The 6706-nt window shown below is 39.4% G+C and overlaps 1 protein-coding gene across 5 annotated transcripts in view; it reads right to left on the bottom strand.

Annotated features, from left to right (window-relative positions):
- Positions 1-6706, bottom strand: part of MTMR1 (myotubularin related protein 1) — a 34342-nt gene that overhangs the window by 960 nt on the left and 26676 nt on the right. The gene's annotated exons all lie outside the window — the stretch shown is intronic.

The raw sequence follows: 6706 nt of genomic DNA, 5'->3' as shown, positions 1-6706 counted from the left end.
CAGTAACACGAGGAATCCAACACCTATGAATTTCAGTATATCAATATTTAGGGAAAGTGTTTCTTTAGTCATTTGACATTAAACATTCCAGCAAACTGTCCCTTTCACAACACAGTTGGCAGGAAACCCATTCAAAAGGCTGCTTGCAAATGGTCTTGACAGGATACCAAACATATTCCAATAAATGTACCCCTGTCCCTTATCAATACAACTGTCATTTGAACTTAAAACGCCTTTCCCAGGAACTATTTCCCCTGCCTGTTGGGACAGAACAGACTATGTAAAAAGAGCAGAGTTCACAAAGCTGGCTCCAAACGGAGCATCTTGTTACTCTTCTCACCAGGCATCGTTCCAAGAGCCTGACCCCTTCCAGCTTGTCAGTGAGAAAAGTGCTGCAGCCAAGTGAATTGTGCTTGTTGTGGACCTCCCAGATCACACTCTGATAAACCTCTCACAGAAATGGGTTGTACAGGTTTCTGCCTCTGCTTCTGACAGTGACCAAAAGACACCAGTGACCCACCACTCTGCATCAGAGTTCTAGGCACTCTTCATGCTCCTCTGCAACATTCAACATATCATGGCCAAAGCCAGATGCAAGCCACGCTTTTTTGCAACTGGATCTGTTATCTCAGACAAGCAGAGAGAGACCTCCCCTTCTTCCAAATGCCACAGAAAGGCCAAGGAAGTTTGACTGCAAATTGCTTTTAATTTATTTTATTCTGTATAGACTCTAATTGTTTACAGCTTTTGGAAAAAGCAAGATGGGAAAAGAATTTAATTGGGCTGGTGAGACAGTCATGGGGAAATGCAGCAACGGGAGACCTATGGATTGCTAGAGGTTGTAAGTAATTTATACCCCGGGCTTCTGGAATGCCAGGCTCCAGGGAGCTGCATTCACCCATGATCACTTCTTACTGCTTAAAAGTGATTATGGGGCTGGGATGCAAACCTGAGCATGACATTTTCACAGGGTGCTGTGTGCAGAAGATAAAAAACCAGAATGGGTTTCCCTTCTCACCATCAACACACAACTGAGTCACAATTTAAGTTTCTGTGATTTCTGGCTTTTTAAAGGAAGTACATAAGAAATCCATGCATTTGATTTTGACATTTTCAAAATCTAACACCCTTGTTTCTGAAACAGGAAAATACCATTTCATTTCTAACTTTAGTTCTAACTTAAAAGAATAAAGTAGTATCAAACAGTCTGGTTTAGGTCAACTTTTTTTTGGCCATATACTTTTTTCTAACTTCAGTTCTAACTTAAAAGAATAAAACAGTATCAAATAATGTTTGAGGTCAACTTTTTTTTTTTTGCCATGTACTTTTTTCTTGTTTGTGGCTTAGCCCATGAACAGAAACTTCAGTGTATTCACAAAATGCTGTTCCCAGTACCCTGGGAGTCATCAATTCATCCAGCATGTCATCTTCAGCAATTTTAAAAGTGTAACTTTTTGAGTCTTCAGCAGAACAATTGCTGCACACCAGCAAGCTCCCAATGACCCTGGAGACCCGCCTTCGCTACACAACCAGTTCCTTCTCTTTTTGCAATCTTCTCTTGCATCCACTACACAAACTCTTTAGCCAGTGAGGCCACAAGTCTACAGGCAACAGCCTTCTTCACTAATCAAACATAAAGCATACCTTCCAGAAAGCCAACCTCATTTTTCTGAGGCAGTCTACAGAAAATGTATACACCTGAAAACATGGCAAAACTGGGCCTGGCGATGAAGCTTCTCCAAGATGCTGTAAGATGCACTATGGAAAATTCACATTTCAGTGAAGACCAAGACTTTGTGGAATTAGCACTCCCCCATATTTTTTTTTCCTCTAGTAAAAGGTCCCTTCCTCATCCACTCCCACTGGATTTCTTCTTTATGAAGACATTTTCCTGAAACACTTAGGTCTGTAACAGAGTGATTCACCATTGGTATCATTAGTCACACAAGCCCTGGGTCATGGGAGATTTGTACACCTGATTTCTGCACAGCTTAATCATGATTCAGCATAACAGGCCAGTTTCTCTTAGACACCTTTCACACGGGCATTAGCCGGTGTGTTCCACTGCACACTGCTCAAACACTCATAAAAAGCAGTTCCATACAACTGGCTTTCGAGAAACTCACTACAAATCCTTTCAGGATACACTACATAAAAGCTGCTGCAGAACTTGGCACGCTGTGTAAAGTGCTTCAAGGAGGATAAGTGTGGCTGCACATCTTGGTCCTTGTTCTGCATTCCCCTAGAACCTAATTCAACAAGACACAAGTTCAAACTTTGATGCAAATGTTGTTCTCCCCTTGTGTCCATCTCAAAGAACAGAACCGTCTTTAAATAAATTAGCTAAATAACAATAATGACATTGAAAGAGTCTGTGTATACTCAAGTCACACAAAAAAACTCTTCTACATTAAGGTTACAAAATTATGCTCCCAAAAAATTAGGAGGTGTCAGAATGAAGATTACTTCTCCAAACTCAGTTCAGCCTTCCTGTACCTCTATACAAAATCATTGGCTAAATAAACATTAAAATATTGGTTTTTCCCCTTGTATTCCTCATTCATTCAGCGCACAGTTTGATGCTATTCAGTTAGTGAGGAGTTATTCAACATTTAGTTTTCTTTGCAATGTCTGACCCCATCCTTTACTTATTCTTCTGAACTTAAAATTCTTAGGTTTCTTTTTCTGTACTTTCACCTCATGTCAAGAAATAAATTTATTTCTGTGGCACCCTAATGAGGTATGGGAATTCTAACCCTCCACTTTTACAGACAAGAATCTGCAGCAAGCATCTCCTCATTTTGGATAGCTTGATCTCAAATTGGTTTAACAGATAACTTAGGAATTCTGCAGTTCAGCCTCATGGGTATCAAGCAGGACACCCAGTAAATAAGGAGCACACACGGTGACCACTCTGCTCTAGCTGATCTCCCTTACAACAGGGGAATCCTCTGGCAAAGGCAGGGAGAAGCTTCATTTCTCCAGAGCAGCATCCTGCTCCCTCACCCACGGGACAGTTTTTAATTTGCCTGCATACGTGCCCTGCTCCAGCTTACTTTTCCAGAATTAATTCCATGGGTTGAAAAGAAAGCAAAGACCTCCAACACTTAGAGCATTATTCACTCCTAGTTCCTATTCCCAGTTCATCACAAGTCTCTCACAGACTGTATCAAATCCACCTCTCAGTCCTTTTACTCTCATTTATTCTCAGTCCTTGAGAATTCACTGAGATTGTTCCAGCCTCAGACCTCAAAATTGGATGAATTTCTTCCAGAATATAACCAGGCATATATCTGAAACATAATCTCTCTTACTAAAGTCTTGTCTTTACCCTAGAGATGGAACATTTACAGAAAAATAGCCCCTCACCCCAACAAAAGAAGTCTACAATACCAGTATTTTCATATGGGAAAACATTTTTCTTAGTCACATTCTCATGAGCAACCAAGCACTCTTGGATGAAGTTTTACAAAACAATTCAGCCAGACACACTTACTTGGCGACTCAATACAAATCATTAAAGTCCAGCAAAGCTGTAAGCAAGGCAGAGCAGGGTCTTATAATGGAGAAAAAAAACCCCAAAAGGGTCACTTTTAAAATGCTGGCCATCTTTTAATAAGTGCATGTTAGATGTGAACACTGCAAGACAGTTCTACATAAATATCATCACGCCATTTCATATGGCAGTAAAAACACAAATGGTTTTCTAATGTCAAGTCTTTTCCAGGAAAAGCTTCTTGTTGCTTGCCCTGTAACACAGCATCAGGTAGATGCACATCAACGGAAAACAACACAATTCCAAAGACAGATTTCACACACTAAACTTCCAATACATATTTTAATTTCACAAACTAACATACCAAATTCAGTCTAGATAAATCTTCAGCACTTTCACAGTATTTTCAAGCAGCTGACAATAACTGACAATGTTAGTGACGTTAGAATTACATACTCATTGGGTAAGAAAAAGGTGGTATAGACAGCTGAAAGATAGAAAAAAAAATATTCTAGAAGTTCTTATAAAAAGACCTGAAAAGCAGCCTGGCTTGAGGATATGCGTTTTTCTGCCAGATTTCTTCAATTCTGCTACCGTAATTTCCCTTTTTATTGAAAAAAGCAGCAAATTCAAATGTGAAAGAACAAAAAGATAGACATTGGTGCTAGAGGGAAAAAGGGGAAAAATGCCCCAACTAAAGCCTCGACCTCAAGTCATGTGTGGGGTTTTTTTGGTTTGTTTGTTTGTTTTCATTAAACCATTACAAGAACTAAATAGAACCAGAATTATGTGGCTTCTGGAAGCTTCCTTCCATCTTGGAGGGAGGAGGAAAAGTAAGAGGACAAAGTATCTTCTGATTAAATGAATTCTGTCACAAAAACCATTAAAATAATAATAAAAAACAAGTTCAGTTCATTTCCACATTTCCTAAAGACTTACTCCCAGGCAGACCTGTTGCTGCCAGTGCTTCCTCATACCATCCTGTGCAATTTCTTACGGATAACTATCTCCATTTTTGTCACTTCACACCATTATTCTTCAGCGTGCAATTCCTCTCTCAAACAAAGCCTTCTTCAGAAGGAAATGGGTCCAACAACCTTCACAATAACACCTGTAATGGCTTGCTGTGAATGAGGTTCTCCTTCACTTTGCTGCTGTTTAGAATAAAAGGAAGTGGAAGAGTGACAGATTTTGTAAGGAACAAGAAGTTTGGAGAAGATCGTTTATTAAAAGATCTTGTTACCACCTTAACCCTTGAAGTGCACACTTGCACAGCACACACAAGAAGTGTCTCCAGGGCAAGCTTTTATCACAGCCTTGTTAAGAAACCATATAATTGATTTGACTGAGGTGAATTTGTGGGGAGTCTGACCGCAGATGTACTGTTTTCTACTCTCTCATCCCGCTTCTCAAATCAGGAGTGGAAGCTCAAATGATGACTCTGGACCCATCATCCAGTTACATTCAAGTTATTTTTTGCCACTTTACTGTATCGATACCAGATTTTCCGAAGAGTGTGCATCCTTTCCTTTACAATGCCAGCTTCCCAGCCTGTCGCTGCAGCAAGGCTGCTAGGCAACACCCAGCCACTACAGCCAGGTCCCCATCACTGCTGCCCACGCTCCAGGGAAAGCAAAGAGCTGCTTCTGCTGCACGAGAGGAGCCTACACAGACAAAACCTAATCTGGAAGTGCCTCTGCGGGTGTGTTGGGCTACGGCTGGGAAATTGGCTCACTAGGTCTCCAGGATGTTTTTCACATGTTATTCAAACGATTACCTCAATGTGCTGAAAACCAATAAAATTCATTTCTGTGATTTAACAAAATATTCCAGTAAAAAATAAAGTAGAAACATAAAAGTTAATGCACTACATCTTAACAGATTTTGGTGTGTTAACTTCATTAAAAAATTATGTCATTTGACTATTTATAAGAAATAAAATTAGATTTCTCTAATCACAGAAAATTTACTAAAACCATATTAGAAGTTGAACAATCTAAACCATGAATATAGCTAGCAATACAACCCAAGCAGGGAGAAGAGTAAAGAGTTCGCCAGCAGCATTTAGTAGTAGGGATAAGGGCCCGGATCCTTGGGAAGTCTGATCTCGCCCCAGGCATTAACCAAAAACTGGCCCTGTAAAAGCTGGAGAAGAATTTACCTCTAACACTTCAAGAAGACTTTTCAGTGTTGGTTTGGGGTTTGGTTTTTTTGTTTGTTTTTGTTTTGGGTTGGTTTTTTTTAATGGCTGCTGTAATATTGACTCAGGAACTAAGAAAAATATGACTGAGATTGCATGTTGTTCCCCTCCCTAACTCATAACCAACTTTTTCCAGCTACTTGCCCAAACTCTGTGTCCCTAATCCTTTTACCCGTCCTGAGCGATACCCTTAGCACTAAATATAAGCTTTATAGACTGATCACAATTATCCACAATTCTAGCATCTTTTTGTTTATTTTTAAACTCTCACCAAGTTTTCTAGTCCCTTCCCATTCAAATCCCTATTTTTATTCCAATATTCCTCTCTCATTGAGTTATCTTAGGGAACTAGTTTTTTGTAAATAAATAAATAAATAATCAACTAATCAGGAAGATTTTATTTAGTGGAGTTCTTATGTTTCTCTAGTCTTTTAACAATTCACATTTTTTTTCCATTTCAACTTTCTTTTAAGTTTCCAGTCCAACTTTTCTGCACCAAGCCATGAGTAAACTTGGGACCTGATCCCTCTCCTCATACAACCTATTCACCTATATCTACCTTCTCTTGCACTTCTCCCCTGCTACTTGTTTTTTCTCCCTTCCTTTCCTTAACCACGATATTGCCAGTTGCTCCATCTCTCCAGAGAGTTTCTTCTCTCAGGTATGAGCAGCCTCTTTCCCCTGTAAGACTTGGTATGATTCCCCCACTGTTAGTTGTACTTGCAATATTTGAAACCCCGCCCTCAACCAGGAAAAAAAAAAGCAAAATGCTGCAAAATTGAGAGAGCCAAGTAATGTTCTTCACTCAGAAAGAAACAATTGTAGGTTCCTGCAAATATTACAATTTTAACCAGTTAAAATGAGTGGGGTTTTATTTTCCTGATTAACTACCTTTGCTGCCTATTTAATTCAAAAGCAGATACTGACACTTTAAAGTTACGGTACCTACTGCCTATAATGAGCTGAAAAATACTTAGAACACTGCTAAAGGAACATTGTTTATTGCTTAA

This window comes from Antrostomus carolinensis, unplaced genomic scaffold (assembly GCF_000700745.2).
Source record: "Antrostomus carolinensis isolate BGI_N321 unplaced genomic scaffold, ASM70074v2 scaffold36532, whole genome shotgun sequence".
Lineage (NCBI taxonomy): Eukaryota > Metazoa > Chordata > Aves > Caprimulgiformes > Caprimulgidae > Antrostomus > Antrostomus carolinensis.
The sequence above is the reverse complement of the archived record's forward strand: the minus strand, read 5'-3'. Positions and strand labels throughout refer to the sequence as shown.